This window comes from Rhipicephalus microplus, chromosome X (assembly GCF_043290135.1).
Source record: "Rhipicephalus microplus isolate Deutch F79 chromosome X, USDA_Rmic, whole genome shotgun sequence".
In the NCBI taxonomy this organism is placed as follows: domain Eukaryota; kingdom Metazoa; phylum Arthropoda; class Arachnida; order Ixodida; family Ixodidae; genus Rhipicephalus; species Rhipicephalus microplus.
The window spans coordinates 83,854,378-83,877,313 of NC_134710.1; the positions used below are offsets into that span (position 1 = coordinate 83,854,378).

Sequence of the window (22,936 nt, forward strand, 5' to 3'; positions counted from 1 at the left end):
TGGCGAAGCTTGCCCTAAGCTACACAAGTCTTCAAACAGTGAAACTGGGTGAATATAAAGACTAATCAGGTTGCTTATAGGTTTTTTACAGGCCGTATAGCTAGGTGATGGATGTTCTAGGTTGCTTCAAGGTTGTTGCTATGCTTTAGCACGGTGATTATAGGTTTTTTTTTCTACGTTGATTAAAAGCGCTGAAAGGTTTGAGTAAACCAGAGACACGGCACGGGTGTCCAAACTGCAGAGACCGAATGGGGCGCTAAAACTGAGCGTTCGCAGCTCTCATAAATGTACGGGTGCGTCGTCATCGTTGAATAGGCCTTCGAGGTCTCCTCGCTGCCGCCGTGCCCTTTCGCGTTGCCCAGCGTTCTCTGGTTGTGCGCACTCGCGGTCTTCAGCTCGCCGTAATCCCTCTGCAGCCATCGGTTGGGCCACCTGTGCACTTTCCTCATTTTTAGTGGATGGACCCAATTACTTTGTTCTACTTCCTTTTCGTTTATGTCATAATAGCTATATTACAGTTAAGACATAGAGATTACGTCCCCTGTATTTTACTTATGTAGGTATAGATTGGTTCCATTCGGTTGTCAAACAAGAATGAGGGAGCCCTCAATCAATCCTCCCTCTCTCGTTCACTAATGAAGCGATACTCAGCCACGGATTTTTCTCTTTTTTTAACCGTTCGGTATTGAAACCCTCGTGCCTCCAGAGGGTTGTGCAGCGCTGTTTGACGAGCCGCACTGAAGAGGCGCCACGGCCGAGCGCGCGAAGGCGGCCTTGTCCGGCCACGGCGCGGACAGCGTGAGGGGCCAGCTGGCCGGGGCTGAAGTCGTGGGGCGAGCCTCGGGCAACTATTTATTGAAGCAGCTCTACTCCGGGCGCTCTAAATTTAAACGGCCCACCCGCTCGTCCTCGCTGGCACCGAGCGCGGTTCGGTCGCACCTAGGCGAGAGGCGGGGTTCTGCAGCGCGACACGCGGCTGCTCGAGTGAGACGGATGAAGAAGTGGCGGACGAGCACGGACTGACCGCTGCCCCGATGTGCCGGGCGCTGTGTACTTCGTGGCTCAATTCATCTCGCGTTCGTTACGCAACGCACTGTATAACAACGCCGCGAAGAAGGTCACTGCCATTAAATGTGGTTTTTCCTTTACTCTTTTTTTTTACCATCCCACTCCGTGCGGCCTGCTTCTTAACGTAGTTAAGTGGAATCTCTATCGCATGCCATGCGACCTTACAAAAGAGAGTGAGAGAAAAACGGCTGTACGGGCCTTCAACATAAACTTCTCCCTCTTCGTCTTCTTCCTTGTTTTTTTTTTTTTTTTCAGTGCGTGCTTTAGTGGCGGCTTGCCGTCTACGTTACTATAAACTTATGGCGCTTTCAAAAGCTTTTGTGACGCAAGTATATCGGGCCTCGTTCAACAATTGGCGGGGGAAGATGAAACTGTATGCACATGGACGCATAATTGAACGAAACGGGAAAATTTTGCTCAAATACGCGTTTCGTATGCAACAGTGGTCCCGTAGCCAACAGAGATTTCCTAGCGCACCCCCCCCCCCTCCCCAATATTTAAATGATGTTTTTTTTTTTCAAGAATCAACACCGAAAACAGCGGTTTTTCAAGGCAGTTCAACAAGTGCCCACTTTCCCCCTCCTGAAACAGTTTCTAGGCTAGGTCTGTGCATGATGATGGAAATAAAACATCGCAGCATTTCGCACGTCTGTATTTCTGTTTCAACTTTTTGAAGTCGATGACTTATGTAAACTGAGTTCCAATCACTTCCCGCGTAAGTGCGCGATCCAAAAACCTGGTTTCTACACGCTCCAATCGTGCTTGTTTTTAACTGCGAGACGCTTCCATCAAAGCTGATGGGTGGTTACATGAAACGACGAGTTTTTGCCGTCAAGTTGCTTGATAACAGTGCCAAGTTGCGTGATACCATAGGTTCTCTCCTTGAAGGCTCCGATAGTCCACAAAACGCCGCTCAAATTTCGCCCTCTGTACGTCATTTCGATTAGGTTAAATTTCAAAAAAAATTAAGAAATATCCCGCGCTTCGTATACATTGGTCGCACGTTGAAGAGCTCCAGCTGGTCATAATTACTTTGGCGTTTCCCTGCAAGGCGTGCCTCACCGTCAAATCCGGGTCGCATCACAGTACAGCTCTAATTTTTTTTTTCACTTTGTTGACGACGAAGTCGCGTAATCGACGCAGAAGCATACAGAGGCCTCTGCTGCGTGCATGCAACAAACGAATGCTCAGCGACAACCGAATGCTGTGTTTTTATTTGCTTACATTTTAGCACAGAATGAGTCACCTTGAGGCAGCACGACAGATTGCTTTCGAGCAAGCAAACACTGAACAGTAAACGAGCATCGCGCGTGCTTTCTGTGGTGTTATTCGATCCCCGAGTCTGTTTTGTACGGTTTGGATCGATGACCCTAGCATGCCAACAAGGTTTTCATTTGCAAGCATAGAAACGCGCTAGCTCACAAGTGTAATGGAGAGTGAACATATAATTGGCGCGGTGGTCAATCACATTGTCGCTGCCTTGCGCGGAAGGACGTGAAAAGGAGCGATCGTAAGAATAGTGTTAGAAAAAAAAAAAAATAAGGCGACTTGGCACTAGGGATGCCGAGCTTGAAGGCAGTTTGAGCAAATATTGCTGTTATTTTATTACTTCCTTAGAATTCTATATAGACAAAATTGTTCAATTGCTCATTTTTTTATTCTTTAAAGTCGTCACTCCTCCACCTTTCAACCAAGCAAAATTGGGTAAACAATACAACCTTGTTTCACTATTTTATTTAGTGTGTATCATGTGTACATAATGCTCACCCTGCTTGGACTTTTGTCCGCAGTATGGTATAAATAAATAAATTAAGTAACTACGAGGGGGGTAGCCTTTTTCGTTTCCCTTCGGTTTTATCTTTCTTTCCACTTCTTTTTGGTATTTTTTAGTATTTGCCAGTCTTTCTCTGATTTTTTTCTTTTTCTTTCTATTTCTCGCTTGCTTCCTATTTTTCAACTTTTAATCATGGTTTTGACCCAAAAGTGCTCTGCAATTAGTAACACCATCAAAGCGCTCGGAGAACAAGGGCCTCAGATGGCTCTGCTGAATACGATGTGGTTTTGCCTGCGCCACGCCAGGCGACGACAACCTGCAGCACGCGATCGCAGCATATGGCAGCCCGGCCCCCATGAAGTGTTTTGCACTGATGTACGCGCACACACAGGATGGAATTTTTAAAGATTGATTGATATGTGGGGTTTAACGTCCCAAAACCACTATATGATTATGAGAGACGCCGTAGTGGAGGGCTCCGGAAATTTAGACCACCTGGGGTTCTTTAACGTGCACCCAAATCTGAGCACACGGGCCTACAACATTTCCGCCTCCATCGGAAATGCAGCCGCCGCAGCCGGGATTCGAACCCGCGCCCTGCGGGTCAGCAGCCGAGTACCTTAGCCACTAGACCACCGCGGCGGGGCTGGAATTTTTAAAGGCAGGCCCCCAGGAAGTATAACATAATTCCGCTTACAGTACAGAAAATGCTACCATGGGTGTCCCTCAGCGTGATGGTCCTCCGTTGAAGGCTTTTCAGATGCGCCCTACGGCGGGTCGCTGTGCCACACTATGTAAAATTTTCATTTTATAAGATTCACTATGTACCAACGCATGCTGCCATGCCATGTGGCGTAGAGTTCGCTATAAATACGCCAGAGGTAACTCTGGCGCTAGTGTCTTTGGGTGCTGCAAGGCACGGCGCTTCAGCGAGCATGGACATAACGAGTAGTACAGGAATTCGTCTAATCTTTGTACTTCTGGCTCCGTTCGACTTCACGCGGCTTGAAACTACTTTGTCACAAAACAATGATCTACAAATGTTCAGGTGTTTTACTTCAGTGTCTTAACCTTTTAGGCTCGCCAATTCAAATCATCGGGTAACGACTTTCAAAAGGGTTTGTTCTTTTAATCGCTTTGATTTATATGTGGGGTTTAACGTCCCAAAACCACCCTATGATTATGAGAGACGGCGTAGTGGAAGGCTCCGGACATTTCTACCACCTGGGGTTCTTTACGTACGCCCAAATCTGAGCACACGGGCCTATACACAGTACATTCGCCTCTGTCGAAAATTCAGCCGCCGCAGCCGGCATTCCATCTCGCGACATGCGGGTCAGCAGCCGAGTACCTTAGCCACTAGACCACCACGGCATGGCTTCTTTTATTCGAGACACGACCAAAGCACTGCAGTGAACGAAGTTACAAGTGCGTTCCGAACCCGCAAGCACGAAGTCATGTACTACTCATCATTCCCATGGTCACTAAACGATCGCAGCGCCAGTGTCCCCTCTAGGTAATTTTAGAAAACTCGATGTCATGTGTGATACCTTACCAGTGTGTACAAAATTGACGTTTCCGTAGAACGACGTAATGCGGCGCGCACCTGTAGGGTTGTCGAGCACATAACCGCAGATTCTCGACTCTGGAAGTACGAACCAACTACCCCAGCGACACGTATTGCTCATATAGCTCGCAGGAGAGCAAAGCTGGGGTCGACAACCATCTCGTGCCTCTTTCGAATGTGCACAATAGGCAGTGGCGTTCAGCCTATCGCCAAAGCAACGACAGCGTCTTTTGGCATTCGCGGCAAGCGGAAGTCCATCGATTTGGCTGCTCTGCGGTGGGGCTGTTTCAAAGTGTGCGCGGAAGTTTTCCAAGAGGTGCGAACTGTGCCAGGCGACGCTCGCTCTTCTAGGGGACGATTATTCTCGCGTGTGTGCAACTTTCAAGTCGACCAGCGGGGCAGGCGCGAGGGTGCGAACGACGGTAACTGCGCACTTGGCAGCGTGGCGCTTCTAAGGAAAGGAAGTGGGGGTGCTCTTCCACCAGCGCGCCGCCACCTTAGCCCGAGTGCCCAGGGGGCGCCTTGCGCGGTCGGGCTCGTCATAAACCGGTCACCCACGACCGTTGGCGCTGCATCCAGCCGGCCCGACATTTGTCTCCGATATGAGCGTCCCGTGACCTTCGCGACGTTCCAAAAGTCGCGTATCGAACTGAGCCAAAGAGGAAAAGGCAGCCGGAGCCGCTCATATGCACCGAAATAGCGTGCTATTCATCAGCGCTTCGTTGTCTTAGCGGGAGGCACACCCCGGCACCGCCGGAATTTGGCCGCGCTCTGCGGAAGGGCGCTCGGGCTCGGCCAAGGGTCTCGTGGCATCAGTCGACGTCATCGTGACATCAGAGGTGGTCCCCCGAAACTGCGGCGACACCGAACCGAAGCTGTTCGATCGGGGTACCCCACGAACGGTACCACCATCACCACCCGCACCACCAGACCACTATGGCTGGCGCGCCGCCTGAGAATCGATGCGTCACGGACACGCTCTCGCGCTTCGCACAGCGTTTTCGCGTTATCGCTACGCCTGTCCTCCGAACATCCCTTGCCTCGTCTAAGTAGCGTGATGCCCGTTGCTAAGAGAAGTTTTGTTGTGGAGACATAAGTCAAAACCTTTTTACCGATTAAGGTGATGAAGTGACTGTGTTTGAGACGTTGTAGCCTAAACGTCAGCGAAAATCCAGGAGGCTCCGTTTGAATCAGTATTTCCATGTAAATGCCTTTATTCTAGTTAGATTATTCCTTGATCTAGCTGATACAATAGGTGTAGTCCGGTCGCCAGGAAGCTAGTTTCGGTCGAAAATCATAGCAAAGTCAATGTGCGATTTCGAAACGTCTCCCACTGAATAGATTCCCGCAGTAGGAAAGCAGTCTGAAGAGCGACCTCTTGCAATGAACGTTCAATAATTTGCGAGAAGCGGATCCAAGTAATTTCAAGCCTAAACCCCAAATCTAAAAACAATGCCTAATCCATGAAGAAAGAAATATTCGTGGCTAACTCTATATACACACTCAGTCATGTCTCACAGTGGCTTTATTATTACTTATGGCTTCTTTCCGTGATAGTACCAAGCCGTTGCAGGAACTTGGCATCGGAACACCGTCACCGCGATGACACGTGCTCAACGGCCGGGGGTGGTAAGCAGAGGCGCTGCGCCAAGAATTAAGTGCTCTTGTCACCCCTGGATAACCTGCCGATGGTTAGCGCCAGCTAACAGGAGGAACAAAACATAGGCACTTCTTCTAAACGTAAAAACTCGTACCACTGGCTGTGTATGCGAATATAATTCATTCTTCTATGATGGTGTCGACAATTCGCTCTTCCGTTTTTATTTCTTTTGGGCCTGCTTTCAAAGAGTAGTAGCATAACGTTTAGATCATTGCACATAGTGTAAGATACATTCTCCACGCACATGCGTTGAACTCCACGTCCGACAGCTTGTCATGACGGATAACATCGGTTCATTAGAGCATGCACACAAGTCCTTGGCTAGAACTTGCGGTTGCGCCCTCTGCGTTGCAAGTATACTAATCGTGTAGCACGTCACATCGTGTATGTGTTCTACCAGCAACCCAGCACGGCTGCACGCATCTGCCAGGCTTGCTTGTAATTGCGACGGGTGACGTGAGGCGCTCCCCGGCTGGATACCGTTCGGCGCATCTCTTCGCCGCGGCGCGGGCCTTTTGTGCTGCGTGCGCTGCGTCGACGTGAAGGCGTACGGGTGTCGAACGGAAGGCGCTGTGCTGCCGCAGGGGGCGCGTCCCACGCGGCAGCAGAGGCTGCAGCCGTCGGCGTCGCGCCGCCCGAGGAGGACTTCCCCCAAGGCCACGCTGTAAGCCCGACCTTGAGGGCGCGTGCGTTCCATCTTACAAATGGCACGCCCCGGCCGGCCGCCCGGAAGACGCCGATCGGTTGGGCGCACCACCACTGCACCTCGCCCGGCAATGACAGTGGCCGCCTGCGAAAGGAAGCTGGGCCGTCTCGAGGGGCTCCCATTCACTGCAGGTGGCGCGGTGCTGTAGGCAGGTGCACGCCAAAGGATGCGCGTGTGCTGCAGCGTTCCTGCGTCCCGATCAGAAAGAAATCGAAGTAGTGATGTTTTACATCAATACTCTCCGGGAAAGCGAAATTCTCAAGAACAACGGAGGCATGGTATTAGCGTTCCTAAACAGCAAATAACAAAAGAAAGTACGAGTAAATAGCAATAACGAGCAATTATATCGACAAAGGTATGTGGATGATTAGCAAGATTACGAACATTTTGTACCGGGCTGGCCTATACGGTGAATCGACCACCTAGTAAGAGGGACACAACCAAGCCACGAAAAGAGCTTCATTATTACAACGGTTGGCCACTGCAAATACTGCCACTCGAAAATAGGTGATTTTGTCTTACTAGCATATTCAACCTCCTTGGTCTACGCTATTCTGCTCTTATCACTCTAGCATAACCGCCCGTCTACTGTGTGTTGTCAAACCTGTGCTACTCTTGTATTTTACTGCGGGTATATAATGTCAGTTAAAAAATAGCAGGAGCATTGAAGTCAAAGTGAACACAAAGCAAATTACCTGTTTTCTATTTTTATTTACCCATTAATAAAATTATGAATGAGCATCGAAGTTATGACGAAGTAGATAATAATACAAATAAGGTTAATTTCCTCTGTGCTTCTCATGCTTTCGTGCACTGTCTGCTTGCTTCATAAGCCGTCGCTACTAAAGACGAATCCGTTGCGTTATCGCGATAGTTGTTTCTCCCCTATTCAATCTTGCGACGTGTTGCAACGAGCATAGCCACCATTAGATGGAGTAGGATACCTATTATTTCGGTTGAATGCTCTATTGAGAAGAAAGTAGAGAAAACTGCTTCAAAATTGCCAGCTATATATATATATATATATATATATATATATATATATATATATATATATATATATATATATATATATATATATATATATATATATATATATATATTCTGCCCTGACTGTCTGGAAATAGAGTAGAGTAGATCCGTCAAATATGTTCACAGAAAAAATGGCCAAAACAATAAAACTAGTAATGCAGCCCTAAACCGCGAGAAGAATAAGCGAGCACGAAGCATTAACATCGAAGCAGCGTGAACCGTTTTGCACAGCCGTGGCCATGTCTTTGCAGAGCGCGCGAGGAGCTGGTTTTCGCTCCGCGGGGCGAAACATCGAGGCAGTTTCGGGCTCTGATGTGCTCAGCCTGACAGCTAGGCCGCACATGCTTCCGATAGAGCACTTCAGAGCCCGAAACTGCCTCGAGGTTTCGCCCCACGAAGCGAAAACCGGCTCCTCGCGCGCTCTGCAAAGACATGGCCGTGGCTGTACGCCTACCATGTTCAAGCCTCAGATTCCACGCGTATTATATTCAGAAGCCAAGCAACCGTAACTTCTCGATTACACCAGGACATCAAGCGGAATTTTAGTTCCATCCCATCATGTAGGCATTTTAATAACGATGGTATAATCCTACTGTTTGTGTAGCACATGGTGCCTTGACGATGATTTTGATTGATTTATATGAGGGCTTTAACGTCCGAAAACCCCCATATGATTATGAGAGACGCCGTTGTGGATGACTCTGAAAATTACTACGACCTTAGGTTCTTTACCGTGCCCCAAATCTGAGCAGACGGGCATACAGGATTTTTTCCTCCATCGAAAATGCAGCCGCCGCAGCCGGGATCTGCGGGTCAGCAGCCGAGTAGTGTATACCTCAGCCGAGTGGTACCTTAGTGCCACCACGGCGGGGTGTCCCGACGATTAGTGAACCAGCCTTAAGGAACGTGCCCCCTATTTGGAATAATGTTCACCGGGGATTATTAGACTTTCTAAAACAGGCCCAACTGTAGAGTATACACGAATGCGTAGCATCACGATGGCTATGAGTTTCCTGACACCGCTGTCGATCGATACCATATCGTCCTGTACGACCAACTTCTGTATACCGTGGACAATACTGATCTGCTGTCGCAGTCGGCGTACTTTCCCGAACAAGGACCGACGAGCCCCAGTGATAGGTCGCCGAGGACAAAAGACGATCGAGTTTAGTGTTTTAAAGACATTTACCTTTGGGCATTGTTTCCTTATCGAACGGTGCTCAAACAGGTGTCACTAAGCATGAACGGATGCGATAAGGGCGTGATCACCGCTGTTCTACTGCCAATATGGTACAGAGCGTGTTGCATTTCCCTCACTAAAACCAACCTGAGTGTGGCATCGAAAACAAAATCAGCCTAGTTTTATTAACTTATTTTACATGAATAATGTTTAGTGCCATGCTTAAATTCTTAAAAAAATAATTCACGAAAAAGATCGTTCGGTGAAGGAGTCCTGCCAGCAACTTATTACGGCGAGTTTTGCTTGTCACTGAAGTACACGCCTCGCAACGGCTCAAATTCGCGGCGGCGGCCACCGTCGCGCCGGCCACTTGAGCTTCGTGTGCGCCTCTTATCCTTTTGTGCGGGCGCACGCTTCTCTGCGAACGGTCGGCGCAGACCGCCGAGGCTTTGCAGGCATTGTGCAGGCCTTGGAGTCTGGAAGCCGCACAAAAATCTGCTCCTGCATGTGCGGAGGCGTGCGCAACCGATGAAGCCAGCCAGAAGCGGGACTCGTATAGGCGTCGTGTGTCCAAGGGAGACGAGCCCCGGGTTTTAGAAACGTGCTGTGGGAGCACTCGAATCCGTTCTCTCTTCCGAGAACCAAGGCGCGCACGCGAAAGTAACAGCATAACTTGTCTCGCGTAACATTTTTATCCTATTCAACTTGCAGATTGGCGCGACGACGCACGCTGCTGGAATCGCCTGTCTGGACCGAAGGCCGGCAAGTCTTGGCGCAAAAAGTGAAGTTAACCGGAAAAAGAACAATGTGTCTCGTGGAATTGGCCTGTAGCGTATTCCACACCTGCAATCATCGAGGTCAATTGTATAATTCTGTTTTCTTTTTTTTTTTTCGTTCCAAGTTCTTGTCTGGGAGCCTTTTTCCGAACGATTTAATGATTTCGAATGGCACGACTGCAGAATCTTGATGGCACGATTTGTTGATAAAAGTGTCGCGCCGCGTAGTCCCTTAAGGTAGATTCTTCCAGGTTTGCCGGACCTCGTGTGACCAACCGACAACCGCGTACTGATGCAACACGGTAGCAATCACGCTTCGCGGCACCGTCCTTTTATTGCTCCGTCCTTTTATTGCGTGCACGTGACCGCTGTTTCCTTTGCGCTGATCGACTCTGGTCGGCCGTGCTCTTGTTTTATTTCTTGTTTTTTACTTTTACTACCTCAGCTGAGTACACGTGCGACGCGCGCACTTCGCGAAACTGCTCATCCATTCTGTATACTCTCGAACTTGCCCGCCAGTCTCGCATGGTAGTCAGCCAGTCCGCGAAAGAAAGGCCGCAGGGAAAATTTCTGAGATTCACCGTTCCTTTCTTCCGTCTCTGGAACCGCTACGCTCCTTCGCGTCCAACTATGCACGCTGCACTCATATTAAGTACCTTTGTTCTTCGTTTTCACTGAACAGACAATATATATATATATATATAAATATATATATATATATATATATATATATATATATATATATATATATATATATATATATATATATATATATATATATATATATATATATATATATATATCGGTGTACACACTTTTTTTAAAGCATCGCTGTCAACTGTCCATACGGTAAATCGTAGTGGTGATGCGAGATGAATGCGATGTACTTATATTTAGGTGCACGTTAAAGAACCATGGGTGGTCGAAATTATTTTGCAGTCATCCACTACTGCTTACCTTATATTCATATATTGGTTTTGGCTCGTAGAACCCCGTAATTACAATTTTTATATGTAAATAAATTATTAAATTAATATTTGGATCAACTAATTAGAGATGCTGTCAAGGTCTTCCATCATTAGGAGATCCCGAGCCGACATCTGCGAGGTGTGCACGTAACGTGGGCATAGGAATCAGCAGCAGAAAATGAATACGTTCGATCATCGAGGCCTATAAGACTACATAATATGTCGTGCCAGTCTCTTGTTCCTGTGAAGTAAAAAACAATCCTTATATTCCGGTTCATTTGTTAGCAGTATAATGGCGTACTTCGGTGCAGCAAGTGGTTAGCGTGCACTCACTGGCAGCCAGCCAAGAGTCGGAGTGTCAGTTCAAAGGAGGTTGGAGTGTAAAATCATTTCCCATTGTGTCATCTTTGTTTTAGCCTGGTGAGTCATTTTTCTTCCGGCGCATGAGATACGGGAAAGCGAAAGGTAAAACGCGAAACGTCATCAGTGAAGCAGTTTTCTCTCTTTTTTTTTCTTCCTTCGCAGAGAGCCGCAGTCAGCGGGTATGTTCCGTCGTGTGACGACGTGAACCGGATCAGCGCTGCTGGCGTTGTCGGCGCTGGTGGTGGTGCTGGCGCGGCAAGGCGAAAGCCGGCTGCGAGAGCGAGCTGGGGAGAGGGGGGATGCTTAGTTCGGGACCTTGCCGCCTGGTAGCAGAGGGCGCCACTTGCTGGAGGGGGTACCCTTTACATCGCGACCGATGTTCGGTTTTCCGAGTTGGGCCGCCCTGGAGGAGTTGAGAAGTTTCTTTTTCGCAGCACCGCCGCCGCAGCCTCCTCCTGTCCAGGCAGCACTACGCTTGTTTAATTATGCGTCAAAACGTGCGCCGTCTGTGGAGCGGTGGCAGAGACGCTCGTCTAATTAACGAGTCACGTCTTTGTCTCTGGACGCATTAATTACGGCTCACAGTATGACCCGAGTGCAGCTCTGGGAGAGAGCGCCAGATCGACGTTCCGCAGTGAACATTTAATGGAACTCCCGCGGTCCCTAGACAGCACACACTGCGGCGGACGTAGGGAGCCACCACTCTGAGGGTCTGGACGCCGCGACGACCCTGGACGTCGCAGTAGCGCAGACAAAAGGGGCAGCGAGGGAGAGCCCGCTGTTTGGAAGTGTTGCATCAGTGCTTTGTCGGGCCTCTGCTAACGAGTATACTGAAAGGACTGCTGCTTCGTCAAAGGCGCTACTAGGCGACACCTATACGGAACATGCGCGCCAAAAGGGCAGGCTTCTTTGTCGAGGTGACTGCTTGAAGTCATGACGGTGGTTTTTAATTAGGGGTGCGCGAGCAGGAAATTCAGAATCGAATCGAATGCGAGTAAAAATATTATTCGAATAGTTTTCGTATAGTAGCCCCACCGCGGTAGTCTAGTGACTAAGGTGCTCGGCTGCTGCCCGGCAGGTTCAGGGGATCGAATCCCGGCTGCGGAGGCTGCATTTTAGACGGAGACGGAAACGTTGTAGGCCTGTGTGATCAGATTTAGGGGCACGTTAAAGAACCCCAAGAGGTCGAAATTTCCGGAGCCCTCCACTACGGCGTCTCTCATAATCATATTGTGGTTTTGAGACGTTAAACTCCGCATATCACTCAATTAGTTTTCGTATAATAATTAGGCAGCCATTTTCAAAACAGGTCTGGAATTCCACATTTTATTTCAAACAAATAATCACGCACTACAACAAAAACAAATGAGCAGTACGGTTACTTTTACCCAGCAGAAAATGTACCAGTTATGTAAACTGAGTTAAGTTTGTATACAGTAGCCACTAGAGTCTTCCAGATATTTCACAACTTTATGCTGAAATACTGTAATTATTTTGATATTAAGGCTAAAGCTTTGTCATTAGTCTTTAACTAAAGGTGACGCCCCAAAACTGAACAATTCTTCCCCAATAAACTTCATCATTGATTTCATGACGATGACAGTTGATTAGAACGCTTTTGTTTTGACAGCACTAGTGTTCTAAGAAAAGACACCTTCACCCTTTGATCAATATAGCATCGGTTGTGCAGTGAAGGCTCGGGTTGCATACATCTCGGCATTTCATTATTAATTATAATAAAAAGCAAGGAACCTTCGCTGTTCAATCTTCTGTGTCTTTGGGGTTTTCCCGTCGGTGCTCACTATTCGGAAAGTGTTCGACAAATATCCGGTATTTCGAATTTGCTCTTCATTAGATTCAAATTTCGAATGGAATGGGACACCATTCAATTCGTTATTAGAAACTAGAATATTCACGCACCCATAATTAATTACGTTCGTCCCCTATTACCACAGTGGCACCGAGTGTTACTAAGCACCACATATCATCATCCCGTCATGTTACCATAGTGGTTCCAGATGTATCTCTCCAAACGATAGGGTGCTGTGAGTAAGAAACAACACTTAGCAACTACTTGTGCTGTGAAGGAAGTGCTACTTAAATTGGTCTGTGGTTGGAATCTCAGGACGCGTTGCCACAGTTGTCGCACTGGCTATCAGGCATTTGATTGCGTCTGAGTAAGGTTCGACAAAGATCCGTGTGACCAGCTCAGCGTTGTGTCGATTATTCCTTGGCAGTCTGCGTGGCTGTGCACACAATAAGAGGATCATCTCTATGCAGCAAAGTAAAAAAAATGACGATACAATCGGTTGATTTCTGCCGACCAGAAAGGCTATGTCTTCAGGGCTTGGAACGCAATACGCAGATCATTAAGGGAGGAGAAGTCTCCGAATAATCTTTAAGGCCTTCCTTTTTCTCAACTTTTATGCAGTGCTGTGTTGGTAAAGCAGATTGTGTTCAATTATCAGCGGAAATTCGACCAGCTCCGCTTGGTGGACACAGATGAAACAGTGAGGCTGTTGGATTACAAAGAAGGCTTTTCTTCGCAAATTATTTTAGCTTGTTCAAGGAAGTGGGATTTTAATGAAGGGGGTTGAATGATGTGGGTGAATAAAGTGGGAAGAGTTGCCGGAGCATCGGAGTGGTGAGGGGTGGGAGTCATGAGTATATATATAGCGGCACGAACCCACTTCTGATCTATGCGACACCCCCACCCTTCCCCACCCCCCCACCGGACATGAAAGCCTCAATTAAGAACAGCTTCGTTGTACAAAAATAACTCACTCATTGTCTGACTGGTCACTTTATCAATGAACTGATCATTGTATTGATTCAAAGTAGAAAAACCTTTAAAAAATAAAGTGAGGAACCGCGAGTTGGCTGGCGCATGCATGACCTTTCTCGCGGGTCCAGAGTGTTAGCAAAAAAACTTGCGCGCTCACGCAAGCTTTTCATCTTTTCTGTGAGCCCTATGTCTGAGCTTGTATCGATCACTGGAGGTTAACATCTGAGTTATCGATCTCAAGGCACTGGTTTAAAAAGGTTAGCCTTTCCTCAAGCACACTGTACGGCAGGTGCATGCGGCCCCTTGCTTTTATCCTGTGGGAAACAACCGCCTTTGACATTTGTCATTTGTACCAATGCATGCAGCACAAGTTGCCATTTACAAATACGAAATATAACTACCTAAACGAAGCCTAACCAGACGTTTCTCGCTAATCGTAAATTTGAATAGAGTCACAGCGTGAAACACGTCGCGCAGGTACTCTGTTCATCTGTTAGGGCGGAAAGTGTTCGCACTTGCATGAGTGCATGAGTGTGCAGTGGCTCTCGTCCTGCGTCCGGTTTCAATGCCGCACTTTAACACTTTGTATTTCATCTGCTTGCCTTTTTCATTGCACTTTTCCACTGACACGCTTGAGAATCTGAGAATGACCCTAATCGTTTGTGGCTGGCTCCTTGCGGACATTAACGTAGTGAATTATAAAATGTTCTCGGAAATGCGTCATTCTTTCTTACGCGTTATATCAACCCATTGACCACATTGCGTGGACGACTCATTTCACTTATCTGTGACAGCGCCCTTTTTGGATTGGAAACCGAAAATTAGTAGATCAAGAGCCAGAAGGGAGCAATATAGGTTGCCTGTGTTTGTGCCGTCATGACTGCTCGAATAAAGGAGCACTACGCGACTATTGTTTAGAACGCCAAACAGGTTGTGTATCAAATAGGGCTTGTGGTGACCTCGCAATTAGCCATGAGGGGAAAAATCTTAGTACAGCTAAGCCTTTAATTTTCATTGTTAATGGTGAAAGTACGAGAAACTGCAAACATTGGAGAGGCACTTCGTGCAATTGAGGTAATCATATTTGGAGGGAAGCACTGGTTCATGTGAAATTCACGCTCATGTCGCTCCAGATTATCAAGAATGTATCCCTTACGTGGGATATCACATTCATTCAAGATCAAGGGTGATTGCTCTTAAGGGGAAATATTTCATGTTAGGTTGGCACTAACCTCAAACGCCCCGTAGAGAGCCGCCACCTATGCATATTTATTTCTGGGCAAGCAAGCTCCAGTAATCGCAGACAGCTGGCGTGTTCGCTGGTTACAGAATTATCGGCCGAACCGACTGTAAGATTTTCGGATAGAAACCAATAAAGCATACGATCCTGCTCTGTTTTCTTCACGGGAGAAATATCTTGATTGTCTTCTGTGGTTCTGGGACTGGCCGACGACTACACAACAAGTTCGAACCTAACAACTAGTCCGTGTGAAGGTATGCATCAAGTGAATGTGCAGGGAAAAAAAAGAAAGAAGCCTGAAACAGTCAAGACGGGCAAGTTCTTCTTGTTATAATTTACAATAAAGAGGCTTGTTCCATAGATCAAGTAACAAAACAAATATCATAATTGTTGGTCTGTCTCATTTTGCTTTTTTGGTGTACTGTGGCAAGCGCGAATAGTACGGGGAGCCAGTCATCTGGGAAACCGACCTGAATACATAATAATTCTGGAGATGCTACGTCACAAACCCCCGACATGATTATCAAGATGCCTCAGTGGAGGGCTCCGGTACAATGTGGTGTTCTTTAACGTGCGCCTAAATACAAATAGACGGGCCCTTAGCGGTTCCCCTCGATCGAAATGCCACGGCTAAGGTTGAACCCCGCGACGTTCGGGTCAGCAGTTGAGTGCCGTAACCACTAGACCACCGAGGCCATAGCTTAGTTCGTCAAATAAGCGAGTGAATTGAAGCAAGCCTATGACAACCTTTGTGGAAGTTACCTCAAGTACGAAGTTGAGCATGCATTAAATGCGCCCACATTTTTTTCTTTTTTTTATTCCGTAGGGTACTTACTGAATGAGCCTAATAGTTTTTGACTATGCATACACCTTCAATGCTGTGTCACCGCGTATGTAGCTAATCTCCTCGGCAGTTCAATGACAAGGATAGAACTCTTGTGCTCACTTAATTTACTGATTCTTCTCTTTTTGCGTTTAATTGTGGGCTACTGTTCCGTAACGGGTATTTTTAAACGTTCCTTTGCCATCTCGGTCGTGCGTGGTTCCTTTTACGCGACCAGTGGGTGCAGAGTCGGCACCACTCACGAGGATATGAAAACCAGAGAAGGAGGCGGCTCGCCGGTGCTCCCCAAGACACACATCGCACGCACGGAGAGCGGCCCGTCTCGTGCCGCTGAGTGACGAACGCGCCCAGTCGGCCAGGCATACCCATCGCTATAGGCGAAATAAAAGGGCCAGAAGCCGCACTTCCCTTTCAGGCCCTGTCGCTCCGTAAAAGCGGGCTGAAAAAAAAAAAAGTACCATCTGAAAAGCGCCCACCGGCAAACGCGCGCGAGCGCGCCAGACCTGCGCGACCTTGAAAAGTGGCCCCCACGTGACGCCGACGTCAGCGGATTCGGCGGAGGACAGCCGCTCGCCCGGAGACAGCACGCGCATGACGTCGCACGCCCGCCAGGCCAATTGCGCCGACCGCCGCCTGCGCACTACCGCTACTTGGAGCCGCTCCAACGCTGGCGGTTCTGCTACTTTGTAGCCCGCGATCGCTACGCCGTCTCGGCGGCGCGGAAAGTTCCGAAGCGGCCCGCAGAACAGCCGTGACTGAGCGTCTTTGAGAGCTAACTCCTCGGGGAGCCCGCTCGAGAACGTCTTTTGTTTTTGTGGAAGAGCTTCTATTGCGAGCTCGCCATGGGCCCCCCTGGGACGGAGCTCAATTCTCGCGATCGTGCGAGATGAGGCTTTCTTCGGCAGATCGCTCTTGCTCCCTCACAATGCCGTGCTTTTGCCCCGCTCGGCCCTTTTCCTCGACGGCTCGCACGGCGCTGACTCGGCGGCGCGTCATAGTCGTCCATTCCTGGAAGCAGAAAAGAATGTTCGCGTCGCGAGCGTTGCAAGTGCCCTGCAACCTGCTTCAAGCAACTAGTGCACTCGTTCGCGCGGGCCCCGTAGAAAGCCGGGACGCGTTCGGGCTTCCTACGGGGCTACACCCCCGGTTTGCTTAGCAGGAGTGGCTGAATATTTTCAGCTGACCTCGCTTCGGAACAAGCGATACATTATGTTGTCTCTGCCTGTGTGGCTGACCTTCTTCAGGATATGTAAACTGCAGCTTTTCTCTGCGCAGCATATGCCCTGTTGACGGGGTTGATGTGGACCACCTTGTCAAACTTCACGGAAAATATAACAAAATCGGTCTCCACACTCCTCACCATGACTTGACTGGAACTGGAAAAAATAATTGGCACATACACATGCAGACGGTCCGAATTAAAGTGTTGGGGGAAAGCTTGCGCAAAAAAAAAAAAAAAAGCAGCGCTGTTAGCCCAGCGGATCGACGGCAGCCTATTCATTCTCATTCAGAAAGATAAGCTCAGACACACGGGGAAAAGAAAGTGCTGTTCTTTCTGAATGAGTACTATAAAGCAGCCAGCCCAAACCAAAGTACTTCTATCCATTCTGCCAGCCGAATGATTAATCCCACCCACTATGAATTTTCGTTGTTATTAAAACCATGAAAATTGGTTAACTGCACCGATAACCCCAAGGGCGTTACTATAAAAAGTATTGCGGGCCTTGTGATCACCATCTGATGGGAGTCAATGAGCTAATCAAATTATCAAAGTCCCATTACTGCTTCTGATCAAGGCCCAGGGGCCATGCGCTGCCGTATCGACTGGCCGCTGTCTTCGCCTGCATACCGTCATTCTCTTTGTCACACCAATATACACTACTACTCACCACCACCGTTATTGACAGCCAAGTTAATTGCTGTTCTGCCACGGTAGAACGAGAAATCTGTCTAGTCATGACTCTTATGTACCCGTGAATTCATACATGCATTCTTTTTCTTTCTAACTTCACAGAGAATTATTCATTACAAAAAAAGTACCTGTTTTTCCTGCACGCAACATATTTGTGAGCACTTTATGATTGAAGGCGGCGTACAATAGTTGCTAGAGTTTTACGAGCCAAAACCGCCAAATGATTGACACACACCATGAGGGCTCAGGAAATTTTTCCCACCTAGGATCATGAAATCACATGACCGTGTCCTTCTATGAACGAAGTTCTAGTTACAGCGAGGTATAAGTTATTATTGCAGGTTCTTGGTGTGATAGTGTAACTCAAGTCAACTGTCTGTGCGCTATTGATACCTCACTCATGCCAGCCATTACTACTCTTCTCGAAATGATTGTGCTTCTTTTATTTTTACGTTACTAGATTTACCGGATTATTCATGCCTTGTTGCACATTAGCAGGCTTAAACGAATCGAATAGAAGCATGTGGTTAACATTCACGGAAAGTGGGATTGTCTCGCGCTTTCAAGTAATTGGACAAGAAATAAATGAAATATTACCGTACATGACTTTTTTTTTCCTCGTGAGATGGAATAGGAGCGAAACTCATCGTGGTATGTGGATTAGGGGCTTATGTGTTGCACTGCTATGTTCAAGGGCACGGGTTTGATTCTAGGTGAACCTTAAAGAAAGCCACATGGTGTAAATTATTCGGTAGTCCAGTCCGGTGTGCTTCATAATCAAAGTTCCGGCACGAAAACCCTTACAACTTAAGTGTAACACGGTTGGATGATCCTTCTGTGCAACCTAACAGCTTGTCCGGGACTCACAGTAGATTCAGAGAATAACGACGACATAGCCTCCCTGTTTCTCGGCCCTAACTGAACACAACACTCACAAGCATGGGCCGGTTAAACGCTGTTGGTCAATCGGTTAAAAACTGAAAGCTCAACGGCCTTTGTGGACTTCCGGCTCGCAAATATTTTTCCATACCAACGCGCACACGCAAGACGCAGCTCCGCTATTTGTTTGGTCCTCCGCGTACTTTATATACGCAACGCTGAAGAACAACAAACGAGCTTTTTATCCGCTTGTTATGAAATGGGTATAGTGGCAGAGTGCCCAAGTCAACGGGTGATTATGAAATGTACGGCATACCGAGGTATTCTTGCAAGAAACAGCTATGCCATGCATCAGGCGCAGCACCCGCTGGTTCGTTTCACTGCTATAAGAATAGAGACGCAGTATAACTTCTGAGGCTGATGCTACTCGTTCCGGAACTAACATAACACGCGAACTTAGATTCGTAAAATTAGTAAACTTTGTTGAAACCGATATAAAAGGAGCACACGTGTTTGTTGAAGACTGCGTGTGGTATAAATGTACGGTCTGCCCTGGTGTTGTTCACTTTTTGCGCAAGCATCCCTTTGTAAAAAAAGCGAAGGATTGAGGAAGTTTACATGTTTAAAATGAGCCTTTTGAGGTGCGCTTATGCCGTAAGCCGGAGGCTCAGGCCCTAACCTTGACCACATGGGGATATTCGATGTGCGCAACCATTAAGATATATTCCGGCGGAGTTATTTTTTTATTTCATTCTTCTATAATCACTTCCTTTGCCTCTTACTATGCTTATTTCATTCACAATAATTGTTCTTTCTTTTTCGATATATTATTCTGCAAGTCCGACGCACACTGATTTGTTCCCCGCTATCTCTAAATTTATGGGCGTATGCCTGCTCTACTTTATGCAGTCTGGCTTTTCCCCACTTTAGTTTAGGTTGCTTTCATTTTAGACGTTCAAAAACATGCAAGGGGCCACGCAGAAACGCAAGAAATTCCACCTAAATTCCGTAACCTTCGTTTTCGCAACATGCAACTCAAATAATGCTTGTAGTAATTCAGTCCCCTGGTGGCACGGAAGATTTATCTTCATTCTTCTCCTCCGTACACCTTTCCTCAGCAACTAAGCTTGCCCTACATTTTGAGACCCGTTCGATCTCTTCTTCAGGGGACAACTTCAGAGTCACCCCTTGAAGGAGAGACCAAATGGGTCGCGAAACGTAGGGCCAGCTTTTAATTTTTTTAAAATAAAAACTATAGACTGAAAGTGGCTGGAAAGTTTCTTTGATTCGTATAATTTTTACCCAGCCAGACAGATCTATGTCAAATATGTTTACTTAGAAAGCCATTCAGTTGTTTATGAGCGATTTCTTTATTATTTTTATTTTTTGTTCTAACAAGCATTTAGCGGACAGCTCATCGATGATTCGCTTCTTGTATTGTGCAGATGTGTTCGCATCTTACAGTGCCTTTTGCACCTGCATTAGAACAAGATAACAAATGGCCTCTGTGGGCAGAGTGGTCAAAAGAGCACGAGGTAGAAACCAAGGCGCCACACATTTAGCCTATGAGCTCATCATGCCATGGTAATACCTGTCGAAGTCGCACAATAAACGCCGAACCCCATAAGCACGAAACTACACGTGAAACAGGGTGTTCGCGCGACGTGTCGCGTGGTAGTTTTCGAGCGATCGCTCGGTTTTTCTTATTGGAAACCATCGCCCCATCGCATGGAAGTGCTGTGCTCAAAGCGCTGGAACAGGATGTACTACATGACAGACGTACTGCCGGTTCTCTCCATGTGCCGCGATACCACCACCTCCTCTCATGCACCCCTCCGCCCGAGTCACGTGTGCACAACGAAGTAATAACGTAATGTTTATGCACTTTCATATAACAGAAGTTCTGCACAGCAACAATAAACGCCTTCCGTTGTATTGAACAAGACATTTTATTTTTACGTTGCTTATTGCCAACTACATGGCATTTTTGTTACGAGTAGACGGCCTCATGCCAGCAACAGTGGAGTTGGCTCGCCTAAGCCACCGCGTGAATGAAGTTTGCCTGTGCAAGCGACTGTTCACGCGAAGGCAATCGCTAGTCGCTGTCGTGAGCATTTTTGCGGTTATGGGGTTCTGGCCTTAAATTCACAAAGCGACCGGTCACAAATAGTCTCAGAGGCTCGCTTTTGTTCCTGAAGCGACTGTTTTAGTTCTCTGCTTGATTGTGCGGTCACGCAAGTGGTACTAAGCGGGTCATAACAGTCGTTTTCACATAAAACTTGAACTTTTAGCACTTCGTTGCACTACGAAATTTGTCTTTTTCGCGGTGGTGTGACCTACGAGAGTTTGCGGTGTGATAGAACCTGGTGTGTGTCTCGGTACCCCCCCCCCCCTCCTTCCCCCGCTTTATTTTTTTCAGTGAGCAGTACCACTTTCTGCCCTTTAAGACAAACTTACCCAAGAATTTTTACATACACTTTAAAAACTAAGGGAGTGCTGGGAATTCTCTTTGGGAGAGTACGTGCATCCTCACGAAAAAAAAAAATAGCAGAACTTGGGCCGAAATCGGAATTTTTAATTGTTTTTGACGGATTTCCTGATGCGCAGATTGTAAGGATGGCTGAATAAGCATTACGACAAAAAGAAAGTTAAGTGTGAAAAAAAAATATATTGGAGTGAGACCCAAACTTTTGACCTCCAGACACACTGCAGATAGCGAGTCTGACACGCTAACCACTACACCACAGTAAGCGTTTATTTTTTATGTCATAAATATAACGTTGAAAATATATCTGCCTTTTTTTGTTTAGACACGTCGATTTGAGTGTCGCCGCGCTTCTGAAAACCAGCCAGACTGTCTTTACTGTGTTTGTTTTGTTTATTCGTGAGGTCAAAACACCTATGCGACATGTTTTTTGCAGTATAGAAAAAGGAATATTAGCCCAACCTATTAAATGAACGTCATTTACACTGACTCGCTAAGTGGTTAGTCATTTCTGTCTACGAAGAATCATGTTTATGAAGTGTACATTTAACATTTTAGTTTTATGGTACCCTCTTGGACATATCTCTGGTCATTCTTGTTCGCGTTCTACGACTGAAGCCACCATACTTCACTGTAGCCGTGCCGTACGTTAGGCTTACGGCGCCATCGCCCGTGTGCGATGGTCGTAGCGAAAAACATGAACGTATATATAAGGAGAATGTCATAGCTATTCACGTTGAGTTTAGATCGTGACCAATTGAATGAGATAGTATTCGCTTATTTCACTACGCAGATCCGAGAGTTAAAACGAGGATACTAAGAGTTCTGAGGACGTCACAGTGCGCTGAAATCCACTGGCGTGCGTTGGAAGCGCTGTTCCTTTTGTTAAACGTCTCTATCGTCTCAATAGATGAATACAGTGGTTTTACTGCATATATATGTGGTTATTAGGTAGTGCTAATCACTCGCGGTGTGCCTACGCATGTACAAGTTATCAAGAACAGGAGTATAATCACGTTTTGCTATCTCATGCCTGAAGAGTATATGGGCATTAAACACTCTCTCAAAAAGAGTAAGAGTAGAAAGCTGTTTCACTCTCTCGTTTCATACAGAGTGAAAATGAATTTGACTTATCTATCTGCTTCATAGAGAGTGAAAATTAATTTCACTCTATCTGATGTTTTGAAAGAGTAGAAGAACACTCTGAAGAGTAACTTGGCCTAGTTACTCCTGCGACACCCTCCGCAGTTTTTAGAGTGCAGGTGCGTTGCGAAGCGCAGCAATTTTCCCTATGCGCACTGATGCCGTATAATTTTTCGTCGAGTGGTGCAAGACTAATTTAAGCTATACTTAGTTAAAGGAGAGCACAGTTCAACAAAGCTCCATTGCGATGCAGAATTGTTCTGAATCGAACAAAGTGTGCATAAAGTGTGTCTAATTTATTAACGCATCGTTTCGCTAGCTAACGTTAAAAAAGAGAATTAGAAAATGAAATCAGGCCTAGGGAGTTTATTCTGGCCTAGGGAGTTTAAACAATAATAAAGTAAGTCGGCTTCGTGTTTAATATTCAGGTATGAGGCTCTGTCTTCAGCATTTTTTATCCTGATTAATCTACCCGAAAGTGGCAGAAAAAATGCGGGAGTAATTTTGTTGAGGTCGCGTGGTTACGTCCAGCATCGTATAAATCACCATACCTG

The 22,936-nt window shown here is 46.9% G+C and overlaps 1 long non-coding RNA gene across 1 annotated transcript in view; it reads right to left on the minus strand.

The window, feature by feature from the left end:
- Nucleotides 1–5,605: 5,605 nt before the first annotated feature.
- The window catches only part of LOC142776897 (uncharacterized), a 62,414-nt gene continuing 45,083 nt past the window's right edge, over nucleotides 5,606–22,936 (minus strand). Inside the window, exon 2 of the long non-coding RNA XR_012887866.1 lies at nucleotides 5,606–6,963. This is a non-coding gene — a long non-coding RNA (uncharacterized LOC142776897). The remainder of the gene's footprint in view (nucleotides 6,964–22,936) is intronic.